At 44.2% G+C, this 11,750-nt stretch overlaps 1 non-coding gene across 1 annotated transcript; it reads left to right on the top strand.

Moving 5' to 3' along the window:
- The first annotated feature begins 438 nt into the window (after positions 1–438).
- Positions 439–545, top strand: LOC145564712 (small nucleolar RNA R71). Its single transcript, XR_014094889.1, has one exon. It is a non-coding gene; the product is annotated as a small nucleolar RNA R71 (small nucleolar RNA).
- The last annotated feature ends 11,205 nt before the right edge of the window (positions 546–11,750 follow it).

Here is an 11,750-nt window from a genome sequence, read left to right as displayed (position 1 = left end):
CGATACCCATGATTGTAGGTGTTGGAGTATGGGTTATTCTGCCTATAAGCTTGAAAAGCATTAACTTGCTCCACGGAACTCCTGCAATCTTGTTCCCAATGACCTAAAATTCCACAATTTTCACAGAAAGCCTCATTAGAATTATTATTAATCGCAGAAACATTAGCTACATTGGCAGTGCTAAGATTATCTAATTTTTGGCATATGGAGGTCAGTTGAGCTTGCAAAAAGGATACAGATTCAACACTATGTTTCCCCTTGTAAGCAAATCCTCTAGGATTCCCATATTGGGAATTGTGTATCGCCATATCTTCAATAACCTGACCTGCATCATCAACATTAAGATTCATAAATCTCCCACTAGCAGCAAAATCTAAAATTATTCTAGAAGAATTTCCAATGCCATTATAAAAGGCTTGGATTAACTGCCATTGTGCTAAATTATGATGAGGGCATTCTCTTTGTAGGTCCTTGAACCTCTCCCAAGCCTCATATAAGGATTCCTCGGCTTCTTGGGGAAAGTTCTGAATCGCACTCCGTAGTACGGCTGTTCTCTCTACAGGATAATACTTGTTATAAAAATTCAAAACAAGAGTTTCCCAGTCAGTTATACCAAGTGCAGTTCTATTTAAGCCATTAAACCACAATTTAGCTTTTCCAGTTAAAGAAAAGGGAAAAAAAATCTCCCTGATTTGGTCTTGAGTGACCCCGACTTGCCTGATGGTATTGCAATATTGACAATAGTCGGCAATGTGAAGATTTGGGTCTTCACCCTTTGCTCCACTGAATTGCTTCCTCTCTATCATCGTTATAAATTGAGGTTTAATTTCGAATTGTACCCCATCAAGAGCCGGAGTTGGGGTGAGATGTGGAAAATCTGTAAGCTTTGGTTGTGAGTAATCACTAAGCTTCTTTGGAACCGCCATCTCTGATTCTGCATCTGATGATACCTCTGAATCGCTAGAACCAGTTGGAGGGTCTCGCTGATTATTATTATCACTAGAATCCGCCAGGATTAGCTTGTAGAGATTTTTCTGTCTATGGAAGAAGCGCTCGATCTCAGGATAGAATGGGATGTACCCAGATTTGGAACACCTGGGCATAAACAAAAACTAGAAGCAAATGTGAGATTTGTCTCAAAGAACTAACGTTCTCTAAGACAAAAAGAAAATAACCTAGACTACAAAAATAATCAGAAATAAAAATAAAACCGTTTCCCCGGCAACGACGCCAAATTTTGACAGGGTAAAGTCGTATCCCCTAATCAAAAGTAAATACCTAAGTCCTCTAACTAAAGTAGATAGGGAAGTAGGGTCGAACTCCACAGGGAAACAAGTCTTTTTACTCCTAATTAATTATTATAATCTAAATTATCAAAGTAACCAATATTTTTGGGAATAAATTCTATACTACGAAGAATATGTTTAGGGAGGAAAACAATAATAAGAAGGCCTAGGGTCACAGGTTCACCAATAATTAATATTCCAGGATAAAACATAATAATTAATAATTAACATTGCACAAATAACATGATTAACGGGCTCTCGCAATTTATTAATCAACATAGATCTAACAGGCTCTCGCAAATTACTAGATCTAAGTTCCTATTAAAGATAGCCTTTAATATTAAATTAACATCTGCTCGATTCATCAATTCAATATTGCTAAACATTCACAATCAAATTACATCTGCTCGATTCATAATCTAATTGCAAAGAATTAAAACAATTCAATAAGAAATTATCATGCAATACCAATAATCAATAATAACAAATTATCCCTTCATATTAATTATGGATCCCCATAAACCCTAGAATTAAACTACTCAGGCATAATCATAACTAAACTAATCAAATAAATAAAACAAAACATAATCAAAAAAGCAAATGAAATAGCTGAAATTAAGAGAAGAAATTGTTACCAAAAGAAATCTGGATTAATGAAAGTAATTAAGAACAAAAGTTGAGAGAGAAAGAAATTCTAAGAGAACAATTAAGAGAGTAAAGAAAGAGTCAGAAGAGAGAGAGAGAGAGAGAGAGCCTAAAATTGTATTACGGAGGAGTATTTATACTCCGTACAAATCTTAAACGAAAATAAACTAAAACGACACTAATCATCTCCTAATAATTACACGCGCCCGATCGGGCGCGCCTTTTTGCTCGTCAGTACCAATCTCGCGCCCGGCCGAGCGCGTCACCGGGCGCCGACCTTAGCTTCTCCTGCCCGGCCGGGCGCGCCTCCGGGCGCCAGCCTTTTTGGCCGGGTGGCTCTCTTGGGCCACTATTTGGACTACGATTGGGCTCCAATTCTTCGGGCCAATCTGGGTTTCCTCTTCGGGTCTTGAATACTCGGTCCAAATGCCCCGATATCACCTATACCGAGCCCTTATTCACCGGTTCGATGACTCTAACCGGCCCTGGGCTATAAAATCTGGTCGTGCTTCTCCAATGTTCGTGATTGTTCCAAAATATCTCGGGAAAATACTCCAAAAGTGTAAATCCCTGCAAAAGTCAGCCAAATCTACGAAAACACCAATTAGTAATTAAAGTGGCTCTAAAGAGCCAAAAACACTACTAATTATGACCAAGGGACAGGGGTAAAATACTATATAAAATAGACACATCAACGACGCATGCACCAATTCCAAGTACACTATGCTCGTGCCATCACGCCCGAGCCACAACAGCCCCATGCACCACGCAAAATAGCACGCACACACACACGCACAAGGAAGCGTGCTGATGCTGTCATGCTACAGTGTTGTTTCTTGCAGCCGTGTGCACCAGCCACGGCTTGGCTGCACGCACACACATGGCAGCCCCTTGGCAGCCACATGCAGGCTGCTATGCAGCCCGGCTAGCCAAGGGTGCTTATGCCTTGATTTGCGTGCCATAGCCTCGAGACTTTGATCCCAAATTTTCCGTGACATTTTAATTAATTCTAAATTAATTTTAGAAATAATTTATTGAGCAAAATGAAAAATTTAAACAAGTCTAACTTAAAATGAAATTTTCAAAGTGCATGTTATTTAGGGTAAAAATACCCTAGATACGTGGACCATTGAGAGGAGGCCACGTGTCGAGTTCAGGATGACCCACGTGGCTTAATATCGTCTTGACACATGGCCCCCTTGGATACATCTCTGAAATGGCGGCCTTCAAGGGCCCAAATCCCAAGAAGCGCCGTAAAACGGCGCAACCCACTAAAATCTAGGTCAAGTGACCTAGATGGGGGCACATTCTCCAATGACCCTATAAATAGGGCGATATTCCCCCATTTTGGAGACACATTCAATCATTTATTACACACACACTCTCTCTCATTAGACAAAGACCTGAGCTTGGAATCCAAGTAGATCCCCACCTAAATTTTCGCATTCTTTATTCCCTTTCAAGTTACTAACTTGATCGTCGGAGATGGAGCTCCAACCACCCGGAGTCTCCGTTGTTTTGCAGGTACAACTCAGCCGGACCAGACTTCGTGACGTAACTCTCCCGAGGGACAAAAACACCCAAAACATTTGGCGCTTTCTGTGGGGAGAGTACCTCGAAGATGGTTCAAGAGTCAGTACCATCCCCTAAGCATCTGGGCGATGACCCGAAAGTTTTTACAGACCATGAGGATGAGGATCCTCAGGTTGAAACCTATACAGCCAATGATGGCTCTCTAATAACCAAGCGCATCCGGCACTGAGACACTCTGGAGCGGGGTGCCACCCAGGCGGGTACAAATCGACCTCCTGGGCAGCCGGAAGGGGAAACCCACACGGTAGTTCGATCAGCTCCTGTCACCCGAGACGAACTCATGAGGTTCATGACAAGTTTCAAGGGTAAAATCAAAGATCTGATCACTAAGAGCCGGGCTGGCCCAAGTAGGGGTCAGTCGGCCAAGAAGACTCCTCTGGAAAAGGGGAAGTCAGTTAGAGATCGGCAGCCAACCCCTCATCCAAAGGAGAAGGCAGCAGGGACCATTGATTGGTCCAAAATTCTTCTTCCTAAGAGGAATACCAACAACACCCGCCGGACTCAATAGCCGGTGGGAAGCAAAAAATCAACTCTTGATGCACGGGAGATCATTACCCGCAAGAGGAATCAGCAGTTGTATGAGTCGGCTTCTACGTTGAACTTTCCAGACAGCTTCAACAACACCTCTGCAGGGAATGCACTTTCCCTGCATGAGAGCCAGACAGGCGGTAATACCGTCCATTCTGGCCCTCAGATGATTAGGACTGTACCGTATGTACCTTCTCAGGTCTACGGTCAGTATCCTCCTCATTTCATGCAGCCGACCTTCTTCGGAGGTCAGGCGGCATACAACACAGTCCAGCCACTAGACTAGCAGCTCCGTCTGCTCCGCCTGGGTGAACAACCTTCTGCGTTCACCCGGGAGATAACCGAGGCGGCACAGCCGGCTGATGAGTGACATTTATGTCACTCCTAAGGAGTAGTTTTAGAGTCTTTTCCGTGTTTATTTTCCCTTATTTTCCTTTTATTCTCTTGTTTTCTCTTTAATAAAGTTTATAGTTTATTTTGGTAATTTTGGAGTGTTTTGGTTTAGTTTCTTTATTTTATTAGTTTTAGTCTATTTTCGTGTTTTATTTTATTTTATTTTCTTGCGTAGCTTTAATTATTTTTAGTTTAGTTTTATGTCTCTTATTTTCTATTTTATTTTATTTATTTTATTTTATTTGTCTTGGTTTTGTTTTATTTCGTCTTTTATTTATTTTTATTTTATTTTATTCTTTTTCTTTGTCCCAATCCTTTCTCGGTTTTGTGTGTAGGAGTTCGGGTTTCAATTTGAGTCAAACGCCAAGCCCCATTTCATGAGCATGCTGCCAGCTCCACTGCCGCAAGAACCAACCTGCTGCCTCTTATCCATCACCCCACCTTCCTAACCTCCACCACACCAATTCCCCTGCTCCCTCTCCTTCACTCACGCATCAAGCCATAAATCACCACCAGCTCCTCCAATCACAGCCACCATTACCCCCTGCTCTCACCACCTCACACGACCACAACCAGACCCCCCTCAAATCCACGCACCAGCCTCAGCAACCCACCACCAATTTCAACCACCAGCTGCTGCCACCAACACCACCACACAGCAGCCGTAACAATCACACGCACATCTCCACCTTTAGCCACCAAAATCGACACACACACCAGCACCAACCACAGCCGTAACCACCTGCTGCCACCCAATCCACGCACCAGCTCTCAGCGCAACTCTAATTCACTCACCTGCTGCCACCCTCACAGCACCACCAGCCGCAACAGTGCACACCAAGGACCACAACTCACCTCCATTTCCCCTGCTCCAATTCGCACCAACACCCCGTAACAGCCACCATCACAACCCCTGCTCCGCCACCACAATCAACCACAGCAGCCACCAATCACCAACTCACCTGCGAACAGCCGCACCACCATTCTCACGCACCTAAACCAGCAATCAGCCGCACCATCACTATCGTCAACAACCAGCAACAATTAAGCAACCAAATCGACCCAAAAATCAGAGCAAATCACAAATTCTCAAGGTTCGAGCAAACCGTTGAGGGTTCGGTCGAAGTACGAGTCAGAGACTTTTGAAGTTGTCCAAATTGAATAGGTGTGGTCGAACACACCCATGGTTCGACCGAACCAACCCCGTAGTTCGGCCGCACCAACCCATGGTTCGACCGAACCACTTCACAAGCCTCGCACATGATTTTAATGAGGATCGAACGATTGAAGCTTGGTGATGGCCGTTGATCTTTGATTTGCGATGATGATGTGCAGTGATGATGGATTTTGATGAATGGTGAAGATGATAATTGAAGCAGCCAATTTCGAAGAGGAGGCTGGTTGTGTTTTGTGGGAATTGATTTTGGTTTTATTTTGTTTTTCTTTTCCCTTTTCTTATTTTCTTTCTTTTATTTTTATTTTAGTTTCTTATTTTTACTTTTCCTTTTTAATTTATTTTATTTTATTTTATTTTCTTTTTCTATTTTTCCTAGCTTAGTATATATACCCATTTTGGGGGTAATTAGAAAAATATTCAAGAACTATCTATTCTACTCTCTAATTAGTTTTAGGTTAGGATTAGTCTTCATTGGTAGAGAGAAAAAGTGTGGTTTTCTTCATTAATGAACTTGGATTTTGAAGAAGGAGCTTGTTCAATCCTTTGTAGACCTTCATCTTCAATTAATGAGCAATCTCTTACTCTTTCTCCTTACCTTTGTTTTTGATTTTGCTTATTTGCTTTTATTTTTCTTCTTTGCTTATTAATCATGTTGATGCTTATTGATTTGATGATTGATATTGTTTTCAATATGATTTGTGAGTAGTCACCTAGCCAAGGGTGTGGGGATGGTGTAGTTGCTAATTGTTCATGCTTTTAATGTTGGGGTTATGTTAATGGTGATTAAAGTCTTTGCATGCTTGATATTCTTTGGTCTTTCTTGCAAGTGCACATTGTTAGTTGATCAAAGATGAGTCTTTACTAACAAGTAACAGAAGTTGACTTAGTTGAGATTCATTACTATCGATTGTTATTTAATAGTACCTCCTAGTATATGGTTCTAATGTGGAAACATAGAGGCTATGTTAGGAGAAGCCAATTGACCTCGGAAGGCGGTTAGATTGGACCCCTTTACTTCGATATTCATGCATGTTTAGTTTACCATTGATATGCTACTTTGTTATTGCATGATCAAGCGTCAACTTCACCTAACCATTTCCCTTGATGCCTTAATGTTTTATTTCTTGTTTTAGCATCTTTAGACTTTAGTTTATTTATCTCCTATTCCGGACTAGCTTAATTGTCGATAACATTTGGCGGTGTTTACCGTTCTCTGTAGTTCGACCCCTATGCTTGCCTTATACTCGTATTAGGTTTGTTTAGGTTGTATAAATTGTATTTGATCTAGGGATAGACAATTGACGACGCTTTTATTCCCTTGTCACCTGCCAAGGTTAAAAATGTGTTGGTAGGTACCTATGACGGTACCACCAACCCGGAAGATCACCTCATGGCATACACCAACCTCATGTACTTACAAGGGTTGATTGATGCTACTTGGTGTCGATGCTTCTCGGCTACATTTAAGGGCATTGCTCAACAATGGTTTGGCAACCTGCTAGCCAGGTCCATCGATAGTTTTAGGAAGCTTGCCTTCCTGTTTGCTACCAACTTCTCAATGAACATCCCTGCTAAGAAAACAAGTTTTGACTTGAGCACCATTAAGCAGAGGGAGAGAGAAGGGTTGTGCTCCTATGTCAGGTGGTTCAATCTGATTAGAATTCAGATCCAAGGACTGTCTGATGAGGTAGCTTTTACAGACTTTTTCAAGGGTCTGAGAGACGGGTCGACTTTTAAGTTCGACCTAGTCAGAAAAGAGGCTTTCACTTTACAGGCGGCCCCGAGGGAGGCAGAAAGCTACATTCAAGCAACCGACCTCTGCTCGCCTGGTAACCAGTCGGACTCCAAGAAGTCCGACAAGCAGAAAGACAGCCGGCCAAAAAGAAAGAAGTAAGAGAGCAAGAAAAGAAAAGAAATATGGGCGGTTAGTGACTCTGACCAGCCGTCCCAGAAGAAGAAGAAGGAATTTAAACTGTACGTTCCTAAGTACGAGTTTAACAAGGACTGCAACTCCATCCTCATGGAAATTAAGGACCGGCTGTCCCTAGAGAAGCTAAACCCAATGAAGAGTTCCATTCAATCAAGGAACAAAAACAAATTCTGCCAATACCATGAGGAAGTTGGCCATGACACCAACGACTGCTTCAGCCTTCAACGGGCGTTGGACCGTCTGGCTGAGAAGGGCATGTTAAAGTCCTACATTTCTAAGTCCAAAGGGACTAATAACTAGAATCCGGGGCAGTCGTCTAAGACACCCCAGCCTGCTAGTAGTTCGGACACTGACAAGGAGCCGGTCTACACAATAGCAGGCGGGTTCTCATGCGATAGCCCAACCATCCGGGGCACCAAGAGCCATCTTCAAAAGATGTACAAAGATTATGATGAGCAGGCGTTTGCTAGCTCCACCTTCCCAGACGTCCTGATCATTGAGAAGGACGAGGGCAGCGTCCGCCGTCCGCATGATGACCCGGTTGTCATTGAATGTAAGGTTGCCAACCAGCTGGTTGGATGGATCCTTATTGACACCGGCAGCTCATCAGACATCATCAGCCTCTGGTGCCTGCAAAACATGAAATACAATGTCAGCAGCATGCATCCGGTTACCCACCCCTTGGTTGGCTTTGGGGGTGGAATGGTTTACCCAGTCGGAAGGGTTGATTTACCAATCCGGCTGGGTGAGAAAGGAAAAGGGCGACACCTGGTCGTCAAGTTCTTGGTCGTTGAGGAGCTGACCGCCTACAACATTATTCTGGGCCGGCCAACCCTCAACGAAGCCAAGGCTGTAATCATCCCTTCCCTCATGCTCATCAAGTATGAGAGGGATGACGGCTCTGTTGGTTCCTTGAATGGGGATTAGAAGACGGCTCTGGAGTGCTATCTCTCAGCCGTCAAAGATACTTTGGCCCCTGACGGCCAGGAACCAATAGACCTTGACAATGTCAAGGATGCCGACCCAGCCCCAGCCCCACCAGCAGCCGGAAAGAAAAGAAAGGCACCTCTGCTGGTGGAGGTGAAGAAAGAGAAAAAATAGCAATCATTGACCGGTGAACGGTCAGATGAGTTCCGTCCCCAACTGGCTGGAGAACATGTTGATATACCTCTGGACGACAACCGTCCAGAGCGTACTGTAAAGGTTGGGACAGTTATGCTAAGTTGGGTGCAGACTTGCACCTTTTGCTGAAAGAATTCAAAGACATTTTTGTCTTTGAAGTGGAAGAGATGTCAGGCGTCAGCCCGGATCTTGCTGTCCATAAACTCGCCGTGGATCCTAAAAAGAAGCCCATCCGGCAAAAGAAAAGAAATCATGGCGAGGAAAGAAGTCAGGCGGCAACTGCTGAAGTAAAAAAGTTGTTGGACGCTGGGTTCATTCGGCCATGTAATTTTCCCGACTGGGTGGCAAATGTTGTGCTTGTAAAGAAGCCGAATGGTACCTGGCGTATGTGTGTTGATTACACAGACCTCAACAAGGCATGCCCTAAGGATAGTTATCCGCATCCTAAGATCGACAGTCTGGTCGATTCAATAGCCAGGCATGCCTTGATGAGTTTCATGGATTCCTAATCCGGCTTCCATCAGATACCCCTGTGGAAAAAAGATCAAGAAAAGACAGTCTTCGTCACTGATCAGGGGTTATTCTATTACACTGTGATGCCGTTTGGCTTGAAAAATGCGCCGGCTACATTCCAACGGATGATTAATACGGTCTTCATTAATCAAATTGGGAGGAATGTGGAGGCGTACATTGATGACATGATAGTCAAATCCAAGCAGCAGGCGGATCACCTTGCTGATCTCTGAGAAACCTTCACCACACTCAGGCGGCATAAGGTTATGTTAAATCCTAAGAAATTCGTCTTTGCTGTTGAGTCTGGGAAGTTTCTCGGATTCCTGATTGATCAAAGGGGGATAGAGGCTAACCCCGAGAAGATACAAGCGGTAATTTACATGAAGTCACCCCGCACTGTCAAGGAAGCACAGAGATTAAGCGGTTGCCTGGCGGCCTCGGGGAGGTTGCTCAGCCGGTCAGGTGACAAATGCCTTTACTTCTTCCAAGCAATCAGGAAGAAGACCAGATTTGAATGGGGGGATGATGCTGAGACCGCCTTTCAACGGCTGAAAGAACACCTGCACTATTTGCCAAGGCTTGTTAGTCCAGTGCCTAAAGAGGTGTTATACATGTACCTAGCCATCTAAGATCATGCCCTCAGTGCTGTTCTCCTTGCTGAGAGAGACGGCGTTCAGCTCCCGGTCTATTTCATTAGCCATGTTCTAAAAAATGTTGAGCTCTGGTATCCCATGGTAGAAAAATTTGGCCTTGCCTTGTATATGGCTTTCAAGAAGTTGAAATCGTATTTTCTGGCCCGTCCGGTGGTAATTTACACCGACCAGCCCCTCAAGCGGCCAATGTCTACCTTGGAATCATCCGGCAGAATGTTGAAATGGGCTATTGAAATGCAAAGTCTTGAAATCACTTTTGAACCTAGAAAGGCAGTGAAAGGTCAGGCGTTTGCCGACTTCATTGTTGAAATGACACGACCGGTGCAACCGGATAACATTGACCAGGTTTGGAAAGTGTATGTAGACGGGAGCTCAACGAAGAACGGCTGTGGTGCAGGAATTTTATATGAGTCCCCTGAGTGGGACAAATTTGAATATGCACTGCGGTTTAAATTTCAAGCCTCAAATAACGAGGCGGAGTATGAAGCCCTGCTAGCCGGAATCCGCATGTGTAAGGCAGCAGGGGCAACTAAAATTGACGCCTACTCTTATTCACAGTTGGTCATTAGCCAGTATGAGGGAAAATTTGAGGCAACTCATCCGGCTATGATCAAATACCTTCAGGAAGTCAAAGAAGAGGCTGGGGCACTTGAGGAATTCCGTCTGAATCAAGTGCCAAGGTCGGATAACAATCAGGCGGATGCGTTGTCCAAATTGGCTTCATCCGCCTACTGTGATACGCCTCAGTCGATCTTTTGGGAAATTCTTGAAAAGAGAAGCATATATGAAGAGCCCATTGGAATTCTGGACCGAAGCTCTACCTAGATGGATGGCATCCGGACATATTTAGCAGACGGCACACTTCCTGATTCACCACAGGAAGCAGCCGTCATGAAGAAGCGAGCAGCAAACTTCGAGTTGAGAAACGGAGAGCTCTTCAAGGCGGGTTTCCTTAAACCTCTATTGAAGTGTGATACCCCAGAAAAGGGGAAAGAAGTTCTCAAAGAATTGCATGTTGGGTACTACGCCTGGTGGCAGGTCCCTAGCCGTCAGAGCCAGGCGACATTACTTTTGGCCTACTCTTGAAGCAGACGCTAAAAAGTTGGTGAAGAGATGTGACAAATGCCAGAGGTTTGGCAAACTTATCCACCGCCCGACTATTGACCTGATGCACTACTAGAAAAGGGCCAATTTCCGACCGAGTTATGCCGACAGACCCGATTTTCCGTCGCAAATCCTTTCATCAACGACGGATTTAAGTTTGTCGTTAAATTCCGTCGAAAAATACCCTTTTCGACGGAAAATTCCTCGCAAATTCTCCGACGGAATTAATTTCGGTCGGAAAATATAATTTCCGACCGAATATTCCGTCGTAAATAAATTTACGACGGAATATTCCGTCGGAAACTATATTTTCCGACCGAAATTAATTCTGTCGGAAAATTAGGTAGACAAAGTCAAGGGTTTGGAATTTTGAATCCATTTGCTACGAAAGGAAAAAAAGGGGAAGAGAGAGGAAGAAAGAAAGAAACGGAGATCCGCCCTTCGCCGCCGTCGAAGAGGAAACGTTGCCCAGCTCTTCGCCGCAGCCGGAGATCCGCCTTTCTGTTGGTCGACCCGCCCTTCCGTTGGTCGGCCGTCGGTAAGTGTAGGTTTGGTTTTGTTTAATTTTTTTTAATTATAAAAACGCCTCCATTCACCACCGTTTGCTGTGAATAGCCACCACTGCGCCGGTCAGAGGTCCCACGTCGCCCAACCACGCAGTTCTCCACCGCCGGTAAGTGTTGTTTTGTGTTTTTTTTTTCTTTTTAAAATTTTAGTTAAAAAATGCAACCTTTGCTTTGTACAGCCACCACCGCCGGCGGTATCAAGTCGGCGCCTTTACAATCAGCCACCACCCCCGGTATCTT

Source organism: Chenopodium album, chromosome 1 (assembly GCF_948465745.1).
Source record: "Chenopodium album chromosome 1, dcCheAlbu1.1, whole genome shotgun sequence".
In the NCBI taxonomy this organism is placed as follows: Eukaryota; Viridiplantae; Streptophyta; class Magnoliopsida; order Caryophyllales; family Amaranthaceae; genus Chenopodium; species Chenopodium album.
Note: the sequence above shows the minus strand (reverse complement) of the source record. Positions and strands in the feature narration are given on the sequence as shown.